This window comes from Aotus nancymaae, unplaced genomic scaffold (genome assembly GCF_030222135.1).
Source record: "Aotus nancymaae isolate 86718 unplaced genomic scaffold, 86718_ANA_hifiasm-v0.15.2.pri h1tg000015l_1, whole genome shotgun sequence".
Lineage (NCBI taxonomy): Eukaryota > Metazoa > Chordata > Mammalia > Primates > Aotidae > Aotus > Aotus nancymaae.
This window is the reverse complement of record NW_026988427.1, coordinates 9,421,302-9,438,997: the sequence shown is the minus strand read 5'-3', so window position 1 is coordinate 9,438,997 and position 17,696 is coordinate 9,421,302. Positions and strand designations below refer to the sequence as shown.

The following is a 17,696-nucleotide window of genomic DNA, read 5'->3' as shown; positions in this document are numbered from 1 at the left end:
AGACCTACCCTACAAGATCTCCTGAAAGAAACACTAAGCATGGAAAGGAACAAGTACCAGTCACTGCAAAAGCAAACCAGTTGGCAAAGACCAAAAATGCAATGAAGAAAATGAGTCAACTAATGGGAAAGAAAACCAGCCAGTAACAAAATGGCAGGATCAAATCCACACATAACGATATTAACATTGAATGTAAATGGCTTAAACGCCCCAATCAAAAGATGCAGACTGGCAAACTGGATAAAAAGTCAAAACCCATTGGTGTGCTGTATTCAGGAAACCCATCTCACATACAAAGACAGACATAGACTCAAAAATAAAGGGATGGAAGATTTACCAAGCAAATGGAGAACAAAAAAAAGCAGGGGTTGCAATCCTAGTCTCTGATAAAATGAACTTCAAACCAACAAAGATCAAAGGAGACAAAGAAGGACACTACATAGTGGTAAAAGGATCAATCCAACAAGAAGAGCTATCTTAAATATATCTGCACCCAACATAGGAGCACCCAGATACACAAAGCAAGTTCGTAACGACCTAAAACAAGATTTAGACTCTCACACAAAAATAGTGGGAGACTTCAACACTCCACTGTCAATATTAGACAGATCAATGAGACAGAAAATTAACAAGGACAACCAGGACTTGAATGCAGAGCTGGACCAAGTGGACCTAATGGACATATACAGAACTCTCCACCCCAAATCCACAGAATATACATTTTTCTCAGCACCACGTTGCACTTACTCTAAAATTGACCACATCATTGGAAGCAAATCACTCCTCAGCAAATGCAAAAGAACAGAAATCATAACAAACAGTCTATCAGACCACAGTGCAATCAGACTAGAACTCAGGATCAAGAACCACACTCAAACCCGCCCAACCACTTGGAAACCGAACAAGTTGCTTTTGAGTGTTGACTGGATAAACAATGAAATGAAGGCAGAAATAAAAATGTTCTTTGAAACCAACCAGAATGAAGACACAACTTACCAGAATCTCTGGGACACCTTTAAAGCAGTGTCGAGAGGGAAATTTATAGCAATAAATGCCCACGTGAGAAGCAAGGAAAGATCTAAAATCAACACCTTATCATCAAAATTGAAAGAGCTAGAGGAGCAAGATTAAAAAAAAAAACAAAAAACTCAAAAGCTAGCAGAAGACAGAAATAACTAAGATCAGAGCAGAACTGAAGGAGATAGAGACACAGAAAAACCTTCAAAAAATCAATAAATCCAGGAGCTGGTTTTTTGAGCAGATCAACAAAATAGACAGGCCACTAGCCAGATTAATAAAAAAGATGAGGGAGAAGAATCAAATAGATGCAATAAAAAATGATAAAGGGGATATCACCACAGATCCCACAGAAATACAAACTACCATCAGAGATTGCTACAAACAGCTCTACTCACATAAACCAGTAAACCAGGAAGAAATGGATAAATTCCTAGACACCTGTACTCTACCAAGACTAAACCAGGAGGAAGTTGAAACCCTGAATAGACCAATAACAAGGGCTGTATTCTAGTATTGTATTTCTGTGGGGTCAGTGGTCATATCCCCTTTATCATTTTTTATTGCATCTATTTGATTCTTCTCCCTCTTCTTTTTTATTAATCTGGCTAGTGGCCTGTCTATTTTGTTGATCTGCTCAAAAAACCAGTAGAGGCAGCAATCAATAGCCTACCAACCAAAAAAAGTCCAGGTCCAGATGGGTTCACAGCCAAATTCTACCAGAGGTACAAAGAGGAGCTGGTTCCATTCCTTCTGAAACTGTATCAAACAATACAAAAGGAGGGAATCCTCCCTAACTCGTTTTATGAGACCAACATCATCCTGATACCAAAACCAGGCAGAGACTCAACTAAAAAAGAAAACTTCAGGCCAATATCCATGATGAACATCGATGCAAAAATCTTCAAAAAAATACTGGCAAACAGATTGCAACAGCACATCAAGAAGCTTATCCATTACAACTAAGTAGGCTTCATCCCGGGGATGCAAGACTGGTTCAACATACGCAAATCCATAAACGTAATCCATCATATAAATGGAACCAAAGACCAAAACCACATGATTATCTCAATAGATGCAGAGAAGGCCTTCGATAAAACTCAATGGCCCTTCCTGCTAAAAACTCTCAATAAACTAGGTATTGACGGAACGTATCATAAAATGATAAAAGCTATATATGACAAACCTACAGCCAATATCATACTGAACGGGCAAAAGCTGGAAGAATTCCCTTTGAAATCAGGCACTAGACAAGGATGCCCTCTCTCACCACTCCTATTCAACATAGTAGTGGAAGTTCTAGCCAGAGCAATCAGGCAAGAAAAAGAAATAATGGGTATTCAATTAGGAAAGGAGGAAGTCAAATTGTCTCTATTTGCAGATGACATGATTATATATCTAGAAGACCCCATCATCTCAGCCCAAAATCTTCTCAAACTGATAAGCAACTTCAGCAAAGTCTCAGGCTACAAAATCAATGTGCAGAAATCACAAGCATTCCTATACACCAATAACAGACAAACAGAGAGCCAAATCAAGAGTGAACTCCCATTCACAATTGCTACAAAGAGAATAAAATACCTAGGAATACACCTAACAAAGGATGTAAAGGACCTCTTCAAGGAGAACTACAAACCACTGCTCAATGAAATAAGAGAGGACACAAACAGATGGAGAAACTTTCCATGCTCATGGTTAGGAAGAATCAATATCGTGAAAATGGCCATACTGCCCAAAGTAATTTACAGATTCAATGCTATCCCCATCAAGCTACCAATGACCTTCTTCACAGAACTGGAAAAAAACACTTTAAACTTCATATGGAATCACAAAAGATCCTGCATAGCCAAGACAATCCTAAGGAAAAAGAACAAAGCTGGCGGCTGGTCTGGCTGGGGCTCGTCTGGCTGGCGGCTGGTCTGGCTGGCGGCTGGTCTGGCTGGCGGATGGTCTGGCTGGCGGCTCATCTGGCTGGCAGCTGGTCTGGCTGGCAGCTGGTCTGGCTGGCGGATGGTCTGGCTGGCGGATGGTCTGACTGGCGGCTCGTCTGGCTGGCGGCTCGTCTGGCTGGCGGATGGTCTGGCTGGCGGCTCGTCTGGCTGGCGGATGGTCTGGCTGGCGGCTCGTCTGGCTGGCGGATGGTCTGGCTGGCGGCTGGTCTGGCTGGCGGATGGTCTGGCTGGCGGCTGGTCTGGCTGGCGGCTGGTCTGGCTGACGGATGGTCTGACTGGCGGCAGCGGCAGGAGGGAGCTGAGAGACCCGAGTGCACGTGTGGAGAAGCGGTGGGACCTGCTTGTTGGCGGGAGACACCCCCGCCCCACCAGAGATTTAGGCCCTCGCTCGACTCTCGCATCTTCGTCGCTAGCTCAGCTCCTTGCCCTGGCTAGGAGGCCGGCTTGCGGGGTTGAGTGGCCCGAGCTGAGGGCGGCGACGACGACGGCGTTGATATCGGTGGTGACGACGGCCTCAGCAAGCGGGGAAGATGAAAGGCCGGGTCGAGCTGGGAGATGTGACACCGCACAATATTAAACCGTTGAAAGATTGAATCAGGTCATCTTTCCAGTCAGCTACAATGGCAAGTTCTACAAGGATGTGCTGGAGCTTGGCGAGCTAGCCAAACTTGCCTATGTCAAGGACATTGCTGTAGGCGCGGTGTGCTGTAGGGTGGATCGTTCACAGAACCGGAAGAGACTTTACATCATGACACTAGGATGTCTGGCACCTTACCGAAGGCTAGGAATGGGAACTAAAATGTCAAATCATGTCTTAAACATCTGTGAAAAAGATGGTACTTTTGACCACATCTCTCTGCACATCCAGATCAGCAACGAGTCGGCAATTGACTTCTACAGGAAGTTTGGCTTTGAGATGATTGAGACGAAGAAGAACTACTGTAAGAGGTTAGAGCCCGCAGATGCTCACGTGCTGCAGAGAAACCTCAAAGTTCCTTCTGGTCAGAATGCAGATGTGCAAAAGACAGACAACCGAGCAAATTGCAAATGAACTTCTTGCACTTGCTTGTCGCCAAATAAAAGAGGCCCATTGGTTCCCCGTTTTCTTTGAAAGCTTTTCTCCCTCCTCGTTCTTGCTTTTCCTTCTTCCTTTTGTTTCCTCTAAGAGTTTTAATACTTTCAAGGACTTTAAAAAAAATCATGTTTGTATTGTTTTCTCTTATTTTTGTGAGGTGGTTTGAAGGAAGGAAAACGTAGGTCTGTTTAACTTTGCAGTTAAAGTTAGATGGTCCTAAAAATTTAGTTGTCAAATAATTTCAAATTTAATGTCCTGCTTTCACATTGAATGGCAGAGCCCACAAAATATTGTATATTTCAAAAGACAAAGAGAAGCAGCAGCAATATCTTATTCTCCAATTCATGGACAAGTTGAGTGTGCTTGTGGTACTTTGGGTTTTTTAAGACTTTGTGGGATACTAATCCCCAGGCCTCGCCTTCACTCCACCTTTAGTCCTTCTGAGCACACTCTCGGAAGTTGGAACATCGTTATCCTTGTAAGAAATACGAAGCTTGCTTTGATTATTAAGCAATTATTTCTTCTCTTCTTGCTGGTGGGTGGGGCAGTTTGGTTTAGGTAGTGTTATACTTTTGTCTAAATATTTGAGTTAAAGTGCTTTTTTGCTATTGAGTGGGCTGGTTACTAGCAGGTTGGTTTTTCCTGCTGTTGATTGTGACTAGTGGCATTAACTTTTAGAATATGAGCTGCTGAGATTAATTTGTTTTAATATCCCAGCTAGAAATATGGCCTTTAACTGACTTAAAGAGTCAGTTAAATTATTTAATTTAATTCATTTAAATTAAATGAATTTAATGTGATTTAATTTTTTCCCTGTTCCTTTTTCTTCAGTAAACCCCAAAATAGTCTAACCTTAAAAATTGAGTTGATGTCCTTATAGGTCACTACCCCTAAATAAACCCGAAGCAGGTGTTTTCTGTTGAACATATTAAAAAATACGTAAAGGAAGCTTAGAAGGACTGTGACATAATAAACGCAATTAATGTCATCCAGTGTCAGCTGTTAAAAGTGTAACCACTGAGCATTTGATTTTACAGGAGAAAACATCCAGGCAGTATTTTTGAGAATAACATAGCTGTGCTGTTGCATATCTGTTGGAGAGCATCCCAGATTTGCTTACACTCTGTGCCTATGGTACTGAGTGTAAGGATTTGGGGCAGGGGTAATTGTTAAACATATCGCTTCTATTCTTGGAAAAGCAGAAGGGTAAAGTGTTAATAATACACATGGCACTGTGACCTCCTCCACCGAGAGGACTGGTTGATGCCAGATCATGTTCTGGCACATAGGGAGTGGCTTTGACAGGCTGATAACTTTGTAAGATGGGAGACGTCTGAGATATTTATGTTTTCCTCTTGTAGTCCCATCTCCAACAGTTAGAAATTTTCTCAGACTTTAAAATAATGTACAGGGCTGGAACTTTCTGTCATTTGACTTTAAAAGTAAGTTTCATTCATAGTATTTATCCTCTTATGTAAAATTCTGGTATAAAAGTCTCATCTCCAACTGGGCCAGGTGCGGTGGCCCAAGCCTGTAATCCCAGCACTTTGGGAGGCCGAGGCGGGCGGTTCACGAGGTCAAGAGATCGAGACCATCCTGGCCAACGTGGTGAAACCCCATCGCTACTAAAAATACAAAAATTAGCTGGGTGTGGTAGCGTGCACCTGTAGTCCCAGCTACTTGGGAGGCTGAGACAGGAGAATTGCTTGAACCCAGGAGGTGGAGGTTGCAGTGAGCCAAGATTGTGCCACTGCACTCTAGCATGGCGCCTGGCGACAGAGTGAGACTCTGCCTAAAAAAAAAAAAAAAAAAAAAAAAAAAAAAAAGTCTCATCTCCAAATATGTTAAATGACAAAATTATTTTATAAAATGTTTATGCACACTTTATAACCTTAAGTCTTTGAGAATGTGGAAGTACAAAGTGCAGAAGACTTCAACAGTCTCGACTGCCAAGAATAATACAGAAAAAGAAGACAGTTGATGAATGAGTTTATAGAGTTCTAATCTTAAGATGGTAAAAATGTAAAAAGACCTTGCTGGTTTTGGGGGGATGTTCATTTCTTAAACAATCCAAATCTAAGCTTAGAAGAAAAGTTTAGCATTAAGCACTTTTATCTTCATGGATAAGCTTCAGCTTGCTCTTGCCAAGAGAAGAGTGCTTGAGTTACAGAAGGTGCAATTAGTTTGAAGAATGCAGCAGCCTTTTTGTAAACTTCCCAGATATCAAAATGGACTTTGATATATAAATGGTTTTCTGAGATGACACTGCCTCTATTTCTATAACCATTTCACCTGGACTGTCTAATCAGTCCTATGAATGTATCCCTAAATGTGGTTATTGAAAACTGAATAGCTGCCTCATGACAAGTACATGGTATTTAAGGAGGAAAAAATATTAAATTTTGAATTATGTAGGCTCCCTATCAATATATATAGTTTCTTTCTCCACACTAGTCAGTGACTTAAACTGTAAATGTTTATAAAAGGTTAATTGTCCTACAACAAACTTATATTAAATAATTCCATCCACTTATGGAGGAGGAGGAGAAAAATGTGGAAGAGGTAAAAAGCCAGGCACAACTTCATATGCCTATGAGTCAGTAAAGATTGAACTAATGTCCCATGTTGAGCTGATTATTTTGATATGTGATAATAATTATCTTTGAGGTAGAACAATTCTGTTAACTAGAAAATCACAGGATATATCCATCATATTTTTCAGGACAAATAGTTTTTACTGTGGGGCAAATAGGTTAAAATTACACTTTATGGTAGTTGCATTTAGGTTTTAAAGTAAAGAATCTGTAGAGAAATCTATGCAATATATAGTTTGTCCAGATTAGTTTTCATCTGGGAGAAGTTCTGAAATATCTCTAAAGCAGTTTGTTTACTCATCAATTGAAAAGTCCTCCAAAAAGAGAACTATTGGGAAACCATGATGTGTGGTGGTGGAAAAGAAAAGCTCCCTCAGCTTTTTGGAGGGAATAACTTTAAAAACATACTTAAATGGCTAAGTTTACTTGGTGCAGTTAAGAATTAAACTTGTCAATTTTAACATTGCTGTTACATCTGAAATAAACTTATGTGTTGTTCTGTTAGTGATCTGTGATATCTATAAATGTCAAAACTGTATTGAGTTCTACAGCCAGCAACTGCAAAAAAAAAAAAAAAGAACAAAGCTGGAGGCATCACACTGCCAGACTTCAAACTATACTACAAGGCTACAGTAATCAAAACAGCATGGTACTGATACCAAAACAGAGACATAGACCAATGGAACAGAACAGAGATCCCAGAATAAACACCACACATCTACAACCATCTGATCTTTGACAAACCCAGCAAAAACAAGCAATGGGGAAATGACTCCATGTTTAATAAATGGTGCTGGGAAAACTGGCTAGCAATGTACAGAAAGTGGAAACTGGACCCCTACCTGTCACCTTACACTAAAATTAACTCCAGATGGATCAAAGATTTAAACATAAAACCTAACGCCATAAAAACACTAGAAGAAAATGTAGGCAAAACCATCTAGGACATAGGCATAGGCAAGGACTTCATGACTAAAACACCAAAAGCAATGGCAATAAAAGCCAAGATAGACAAATGGGATCTAATTAAACTCCAGAGCTTGTGTACAGCAAAAGAAACCATCATTAGAGTGAATCGGCAACCAACAGAATGGGAAAAAATTTTTGCAAGCTACCCATCTGACAAAGGGCTAATATCCAGAATCTATAAAGAACTAAAACAGATATACAAGAAAAAAACAACCCCATTCAAAAGCAGGCAAAGGATATGAACAGACACTTTTCAAAAGAAGACATATATGAGGCCAACAAACATATGAAAAAACGTTCATCATCACTAGTCATTAGAGAAATGCAAATCAAAACCACACTGAGATATCATCTCATGCCAGTTCGGTGATCATTAAAAAAACTGGAGACAACAGATGCTGGAGAGGATGTGGAGAAATAGGAACACTCTTACTCAGTTGGTGGGTCTGTAAATTAGTTCAACCATTGTGGAAGACAGTGTGGTGATTTCTCAAGGATCTAGAAATAGAAATTCCATTTGACCCAGTAATCCCATTACTGGGTATATACCCAAAGAAGTATAAATCGTTCTACTATAAAGACATATGCACATGTATGTTCATTTCAGCTCTATGTACAATAGCAAAGACCTGGAACCAACCCAAATGCCCATCAATGATAGACTGGACAAAGAAAATGTGGTACATTTACACCATGGAATACTACGCAGCCATAAAAAACGATGAGTTCGTGTCCTTTGTAGGGACTTGGATTAATCTGGAAACCATCATTCTCAGCAAAGTGACACAAGAACAGAAAGCCAAACACCGTATGTTCTCACTCACAGGTGGGTGAACAACAAGAACACGTGGACTCAGGGAGAGGAGCATCACACACTGGGGGCAGTTGGGGGAGTAGGGGAGAGACAGTGGGGGGTGGGGAGTGAGGGGAGGGTGGGGAGGGATAACATAGGGAGAAATGCCAGATAGAGTATGCACCTAAAGTAAAATTAATTAATTAATCAATTAATTAATTAATTAAAAGATCACTGATCAGGGATCACCATCACAGATACAATAGTAGTGACAAAGTTTGAAGCACTGTGAGAATTCCCAAAATGTGACACAGACACACTAAGTGAGCTTATGCTATTGGAAAAATTGCATCAATAGATTTGCTTACCAAAGGGTTGCTGCAACCCTCCAATTGGTAAAAAACAAACACAGAAAATTGGTAAAAACCACACAATATCTGAGACATGCAATAAAAGAAAGCGTGCTTTATTCTGAAAAAAAAATAGTGTCAATCAACATAGACACTGACAAAACTGACCTCAATGATCAGGATAAAGATAACAAAATATTAATTCCATTTGAAGAATCTTGGGGGAATTAAGGTATCCAGAAATAAGCTGATTTTTACCTGAAGCTATTGATATCACATACATGTTCAGCAATTAAAATGAAAAGTTTAATTTAAAAGTATTTGCGTCAGAGTCATACATATTTCCATACTCAAGGTCATTTCACAATTTCTACCTTCTTGTACAGGCCAACAACCATTTTTGTACTGAAATAAGCCTTAAGAATTAAATTCTAATTTTAGTTTATGGACTTTTTCCAGCAAGTATTCATTTATATATATGAATGTATATATATGAAAAATGATATATACAAATACATATGTGCAAATGGGAATGAGATAATTCTGGAAAACATTTTTTATTCTCTTTACATCAAGAAAATACATTTCTAGTCTAATACAATAAGTTATACTGATTGAAAAAAACAGTGCATGTAAAAGTTTGTAGAATTTTGCTTGGAGTTGGAATCTATAGCATTCAGCAAATGTTCAAAGGGATCCATCACTCCCTTTGAACTTTGAAAAGGTTAAAAACTGCTGATCTAGAAAAATAGTTGCATTAGTTATCCCTAAAGCAGGCAATAAATATTGTTTCTGTTAAGAAAAACTCATTGCCAAACCCCAGGATATCTAGACTTTCTTCTTTGTCATCCACTAGGAGTTTTACAGTTTTATGTTTTGTATTTAGTTCTGGGATCCATTTTGAGTTAATTCTTGTGAAAGATGTCAAGTTTCTGTCTCAATTCTTTTTTTTTTTTTTTTTCTTCTGCATTTGGATGTCTGGGCCAGTTTTCTAGCACCATTTGTTGAAGACTACCTTTCCTCCTTTGTATTACCTTTCTTCCTTTGTAAAGGATCATTTGACTATATTTATGTGGATCTATTTCTGGGCTCTCAACTCTATTCCATTATTCTATTTGTCTGTTTTTTGGCTAATATAATACTGTCTTAATTACTGTAGCTTTATAATAAGTCTTAAAGCCAAGTAGTGTCAGTCTTTTTTCTTCTTCTTCTTCTTTTCAAAGTTGTGTTACTATTCTGGGTCTTTTGCTTCTCCCTATAAATTTTAGAACCATTTTGAAATAATTTTTGAAAGTTATTCACAAAATAACTTGCTGGTATTTCAATGGGATTATATTGAATCTATAGACTAAGTTGGGAAGAAATGACAGCTTGACAATATTGAGTCTTCTTATCCATGAACATGGAATATCTCTTCATTTATTTAGTTCTTTGGTTTCTTTCATTAGAGTTTGTTGCTTTACTTATATAGTTCTTGTACATGTTTTGTTAGACTTATACCTAAGAATTTTATTTTGGGGGGTGCTAATGTAAATTGTATTGCATTTATTTTATTTTATTTTTTCTATATTTTTAATTTCACATTCCACTTGCTCATTGCTGGTACTAAGAAAAATGATTAACTTTTGTATATCCTGCAACTTTGTTATAATTGCTTATTAATTCTGGGAGATTTTTTATTTATTCTTTTGTATTTTCTACATAGATGATCATGTCATCTGTGAAGAAAGACAGTTTTCTTTCTTTCTTCGCATGTGTATACATTTTATTTCCTTTTCTTGTCATATTGGATTAGCTAGGACTTCCATTGTAATATTGAAAAGCAGTGGTGTGAGAGGACAGCCTTGCTTTATTCCTGTTCTTGGTGAGAAATTATTGAGTTTCTCGTTATTAAATATGATGTAAGCTATGGGTATTTGTAGATATTATATACCAAATTGAGGAAGTTCCCCTCTATTTCTAGTTTAATAAGAGTCTTTTTTTTTTTTTATCATGAATGCGTGCTGGATTTTGTAAAATGCTTTTTCTGCTTCTATGAGTTCGACTTTAAAAAATTCCATATACAAGTGATAAACCCTGATTTAGTCAGGGTTTCCCAGAGATACAAAATCAATAAGCAAGAAAGAGAGACAGGTAAGAGAGGATTTATTAGTGGGATTGGCTCACACAATGAAAACTAAGTCCTATGGCAGGCCTTCTGCAAGCTGGAGATTGTGAGGTGCTGGTTGTGACTCAGTCCAAGTCTGAAGGCCTCAGAACCAGGGAAACTGGTGATGTAACTCTTGGGTCAGTGACCAAAGGCCTGAGAAACTTGAGGGCTGCTTGTATGAGTCCTGGAGTCCAGAGGCCAGGGAGCCTGGAGTTATCCTAGGATAAGAGAGGATGAGAATGTCTCAGCTGTAGCTGGTAAATAAACATATTTGCCTTTTCTCTGCTTTTGTTCTCTCCAAACCCCCAGCATTGGATGGTGCCCACCTACATTGAGGCTGGACATTTCCCACCTAGTCCACTCAGACTCATTTGCTAATTTTCTCTGTAAACACCCACACAAACATACCAAAAAATAATGCTTTACCAGGTTACTAGGCATTCCTTAATCCAGTAAACTTGACACCTAAAGCTAATTAGGTGTGAAGTTAAAATTTATTAGGTGTTGTTGCAAGTCTCCCCCTTGTCAACTTGGCTCCAATGCACATTTCCTTAAACCATACTTAATCTCCAAATAAGACAACACAGGGTAACTAGCTCTGCCTATCATGATGCCGATATCCTGCATACAACCAAAAATGCATTAATTCCTTCTCCAGAAGAGAAGACAGTTTATTCTCCTGATATCCCGGGACTTAATGCTATAATGTAAAATTGACAATACTTTAGTGGTTATGTAAATTCAGTAAGTCTAATGTTACATGATAAAGTAACAAGAAAGGAAGGGAAACAAAGTCATTTGCTGAATATACGTATATATACACACAGACATAGTCTTGACGAAATAAGGAGGAAATACTTATAACAATTACAGTCCTCATTTCTGTAACTGGTCACGTGCTCATAGCTGGTATTGATAACTACCTTCTACTACCCATTCGGTGTTCCCTTTGCCTTCAGCAGGCACCTCAGCTGGTTGTTATTCTTTACCTGGAAGGGTGACCCAAACCCTTATTCCTTGAGAGTCTGGACCGTTGGTAGTCTTGCCTGGATTGGTTGTTATGATTTTCTATCAACATGATCATGGGGCATGGTAGTACAAAGCGACTCCCTAAGGGTCATTGTATTCCAGACAGGCACTTTCTTACCTCCACTGTGGAGCAGTAGTCCAACCATTCTAGCCAACACTGTAACTCCCTTCTTAGCCTGTTGCCATAAGGAGTAGTAGGCCAACAGATGTCTCTTAAAAGAAGACTGGTTACCCGCTGGTGGTGGTAGGGGCTTGCTCCAAAATTGCAAGGGCCTCTGGCCTCTGCTGTGACTCACCCATAGGGCCCCATCAAAGACTTCACATAACATCTCTGTCTGCCACTGACACCTCAAGCACCATTGGATCTTCTGGGTCATATGGCCCAAGTGGCAGAGCAGCTTGCACAGTAGTCTGGACCTGTTGCAGAGCCTTTTCCTGTTCTGGGCTCCTCTCAAAATTAGCAGCTTTTCAGGTCACTTGGTAAATGGACTGGAGTAACTCACCCAAATAATGAATGTGTTACCTCACCTCCAAAAATCAGTTAGGCCCACTAGCCATTGTGCCTTTTTCTCGGTTGTAGGAGGGGCCAGGTGCAACAACTTATCCTTCATTTAGAAGAGATATCTCGACAGGCCCCACACCAGTGGACCCCTAGAAATTTCACTGAGGTAGAAGGCCCCTGAATTTTAGCTGGATTTATTTCCCATCCTCTGACACACAAATGTCTCACCAGTAAGCCCAGAGAAGTCGCTACTTCACAGTCACCAGGTCCAGTCAGCATAATGTCATCAGTGTAATGGATCAGTGTGATAGCTTATGGAAGAGAAAGGCCATGGAGACCCCTGCAAACTAAATAGCGACATGGGGCTGGGAGTTTATCTGACTTGAGGGAGGACAGTGAGGGTGTATTGCTGACCTGGCCAGCTGAAGGCAAACTGCTTCAGGTGGGCCTTCTGCACGGGGATGGAGAAAAAGGCATGTGCCGGATGAATAGTTACATACAATACTAGTATATGTGTTCATTTGCTCAAGCAATTAAACCACATCTGGCACAGCAACTGCAGCTGCAGTCACCACTTGGTTAAGCTTCTGTGAATCCACTGTCATTCTCCAGGAATCATGTCTTGTGCACAGGCCAGGAGAGTTGGACAAGGATGTGGTGGGAATCACCACCCTTGCATCCTTCAAGTCTTTGATGATGGCACCAATCTCTGTAATTCCTCCGAAAAGGTAGTATTGGTATGCTTTTTGTTTTAGTATTTTCCTAGGTAGAGATGGCTGTAACGCCTTCCATTTGTCCTTTCCCATCACAATTGCCCTCACTTCACAGGTCAGGGAGCCAATGTGAGGACTGCTAGCTGCTGAGTGTGTCTATTCCAACTACACACCTGAACCTGGGAAATGACCAGAGGACGGGTTCCAGGACCCACCGGGCCCACTCTGAGCTGGACTTGAGCTAAAGCTCCTGGTACCAAGATACGGAAACATCTCTTTGACTGTCTTATTTCACTGAAAAACATTTAAAAATAGAACTGCCATATAATTCAACAATCCCACTTCTGGGTGTATATCCAGGATCTCACAGAGATGTCTGCATCTCATGTTCATTGCAGCACGATTCACAGAAGCAAAGATATGGAGAGAATCTAAGTGCCCACTGACAGAAGAATGGATAGAGAAAATGTGATGCACATACACACACAATGGAGTATTATTCAGCCACTTTAAAAAAGAAAGTCCTGCCTAGCAACAACATAGATGAACCTAAAGGGCATTATACTCAGTGAAATGTGACAGAGAAAGACAAATACTGTGTGGTATCATTTATGTATGGAGTCTAAAAAGAAGAAAAATTTCCAACTCATAGAAGCAGACAGTACAGCAACCTGGTGGTCGCCAGGAGTCGGGGCTGGGAAGGACATGGAAAGATCTTGATCAAAGTGTACAAGCTTTCAGTTATCGGATGAATGAATTCTAAATGATATTATGCAGCCATCAAAAACGATGAGTTTGGGTCCTTTGTAGGGACATGGATGAACCTGGAAACCATCATTCTCAGCAAACTGACACAAGAACAGAAAATCAAACACCACATGTTCTCACTCGTATGTGGGTGTTGAAAAATGAGAACATATGATCACAGGGAGGGGAACATCACACACTGGGGTCTGTCGGGAGGAAATATGGGAGGGACAGCAGGGGGGTGGGGAGTTGGGGAGAGAGAGCATGGGGAGAAATGCCAGATATAGGTGATGGGGAGGAAGGCAGCAAATCACACTGCCATGTGTGTACGTATGCAACAATCTTGCATGTTCTTCACATGTACCCCAAAACCTAAAATGCAATAAAAAAATAAAAATAAAAAGATCTAATGTACAGCCTGGTGAACATAGTTAATAATACTATATTGTATACTTAAAACTTGCTAAGAGAGTAGATCTGAAGTGTTCTCACCAAAAAAAGGGAGGGGGGAACCGTGGGAAGTGATGGATAAGTGCTATGGTTTGGATGTCTGTCCCCTCCAAATCTCATGTTGAAATGCAGTCCCCAGTGTTGAGGGTAAGGACTAGTAGGAGGTGTTTGGGTCATGGGGTGGATCCCTCATTAATGGCTTGGTGCTGTCCTAGAGGCAATGAGTGAGTTTTCACTCTATTAGTTACCAAGAGATCTGATTTTTTTTTTTTTGAGACAGAATTTTTCTCTTGCCACCCAGGCTGGACTGCAATGGTGCAATCTCAGCTCACTGCAAACTCTGCCTCCCAAGTTCAAGCAATTCTATTGCCTCAGCCTCCCCAGTAGCTAGGATTACAGGCGCCTGCCACCAGGCCCAACTAATTTTTGTATCTTTAGTAGAGACGGGGGTTTCACCATATTGGCCAGGCTGGTCATAAACTCCTGACCTCAGGTGATCCACCTGCCTCGGTCTCCCAAAGTGCTGGGATTACAAGCGTGAGCCACCACGCCTGGCCTAGATCTGATTGTTTAAAAGAGCCTGGCATCTCTCTCTCGCCTCCTCTCTTGCCATGTGACATGCCTGCTCCCTCTCTGCCTTTCACCAAGAGTAAAGCCTTCCTGAGCCCTCCCTAGACAGCTAGCAGTTGCTGGTGCCATGTCTGTGCAGGCTGCAGAATGTAAGCCAAATACCTTTTTTTTTTTTTGAGATGGACTTTCACTCTTGTTGCTCAGGCTGGAGTGCAGTGGTGCAATCTTGGCTCACTGAAACCTCCACCTCCCAGGTTCAAGCGATTCTCCTGCCTCAACCTCCCGAGTATCTGGGATTATGGGTGTGTGCCACCACACCCGGCTAATTTTGTATTTTTAGTAGAGATGGGGTTTCACCATGTTGGCTAAGCTGGTCTCAAACTCCCGACCTCAGGTGATCCGCTCTCCTTGGGCTCCAAAAGCTGGGATTGTAGGTGTGAGTCACCACACCTGGCCCAAATAACCTCTTTTCTGTATAAATTACCCATGCTGTTATTCCTTTACAGCAATGCAAAATAGACTAATGCAGCATGCTAATTAACTTCATTGTGGTAATAATTTTATTAATTAGTTAATTCATGTATGATTTATTTATTTTGAGACAGTCTGGTTTCGTTACCCATACTGGAGCGCAGTGGCCCAATGTCGGCTAACTGTAACCTTCGCCTCCCGGGTGCAATCTCAGCTTTCTGAGTAGTAGCTGGGATTAAAGGCACGTGCCACCACACCTGGGTAATTTCTTGTATTTTTTTTGGAGAGATGGGGTTTCACCATGTTGCCCAAGCTGATCTCAAACTCCTGGCCTCAAGTGATCCGCCCACCTTGGCCTCCCAAAGTGCTGGGATTACAGGGGTGAGCCACCATGCCCGGCCAGGGTAATCATTTTAAAGTGTTAACATGTATCCATAATCAATTGTACACCTTAAATATATACAATTTTCTGTCAATTATGCCTCAATAAAGCTGAAGAAAATAAATTTTTTTCTGGTTATATTTTCTGAAAACTAAAGTGATTTAAGTTACAGAAACAGAAAATAGTATCAAACAGAAAATAAATTTTAAGTTTTTATTTTACTGTAAATGATACTCTTTAGTTTTTCATTTTGTTTTTATATAATCATATATTTCTATCAAAGTAGAGGGAAATCCGGCCGGGCTCAGCATCTCACATGTGTAATCCCAGCATTTTGGGAGACCGAGGCAGGCGGGTCACTTGAGCTCGGCAGTTCAAGACCAGCCTGGGCAACATAGTGAAACCACGTCTTTTCTAAAAATACAAAAATTTAGCCAGCCACGGTGGTGGGCGCCTGTAATCCCAGCGAATCCCTTGAACCTGGGAGGTGGAGATTGCAGTGAGCTGAGATCATACCACTGCACTCCAGCCTGGGTGACAGTGAGAGCTTGTCTCAACAACAAAAAAAAAGTAGAGGGAAATCAAATATACTCAAAACCTCCTCTTATAGCAGAGTTCATGACAGAAAAAAAGAAAAAGAAATTTTTTAAAAATTATTCTAGGAATTTTCAAATAGCTGATTTCAGACCAATTATATTGCTAAAGAAAACTAGAAAAGTCTGTCAAAACAGAAAGCATGTATGTTTTTGAAGGAATTAAGGAGCTACTAAGGCAGCCAAGACGTGATGGGGCTTGATGTCATTTGTAATCCCAGGTACTTGGGAGGCTGAAGCAGGAGAATCCCTTGAACCTGGGAGGTGGAGTTTCATGAGAAAAAAAAAAGAAAAAGAAAAATTTTTTAAATTATTCCGTACGGACAGAAGGGAAGCCCTGAGAAGCCAGCCTGGCCTTTGGAGTGACTTCTCCCCTGTGGGTATTTGCCACTTGGAAAGCAGGAGCTGAGAGGCAGAAAATCTGCACAGTGGACACAGAAACTGGAGTTCAGGGACCAGATAAACAGCTCAGGTATCTAGCTGAGAACCTTGCAGGATTACACCCTACAAACAGGGCTGAACTTGAAATACAATCAAGACCAAATTGAATCCAGTTCAGTTAGTGATTGGATTAAGGTGGGCTACCTCTTCCTACTTAGACAGTTAATTAAATGTAAATGAACTAAGTATTCTCCTTACAAGAAAAAGAAACATTCAACTACATGCATATGATATAATAAAAAATACATATGTGGTCTCTGCCCCAGTTTCCTGACGCACAACTTCTAAAGCCCTCGGAAGCTCCAAAGCAATTTTGTATGCTAATGACATGACTGGTGGCTTGGGGCTCCTGGCAGCCTCAGGACGGGGGCTGATTGCCAAGGGAACCAACCTTGTGATTAGAGATTTGAAATTTTTCAGCCCACTCCCCAATCTCCAGGGAGTAGAGTTAATTATCAACAATCAATAATTTAATCAACCCAGCGAATATAATGAAGCCTTCATAAAAATCCTCAATGTTGGGGCTTGGAGAGCTTCTGTTGGCTGTCCTGAGTCACTGACTTGCAGACTTTCCTTGGGAGAAGTATGTGTCCCTGACCCATTGGCGTTGGGTTTGGTCACGACACTTGGTTCGCCCAGTGGCTGGTAAGCAGATGTTATAGTCGCTACTTCTGAAGAGAAGTTTTAAGAGCCAACACCATTGCTTCTTTCTCTCTGCCAGACAATGACAGTGTGCTCATTCAGCCTAGGTACTGGAATACCTCACACTGGGGTAAAGAAGACATATGTGTTACACAGGAACGGAGCTTCAGTTCACACATAGCAGGTAAGACAAATAAAACCTGTCTAACATAAGCTTCTTAGACTCAGGGCCCTTTGTGATTGCAGCAAAGCTGACT

At 40.7% G+C, this 17,696-nt stretch overlaps 1 pseudogene; it reads left to right on the top strand.

The window, feature by feature from the left end:
* Positions 1-3,499: 3,499 nt before the first annotated feature.
* On the top strand, positions 3,500-4,020 carry LOC105716753 (N-alpha-acetyltransferase 50-like; annotated as a pseudogene).
* Positions 4,021-17,696: the final 13,676 nt, after the last annotated feature.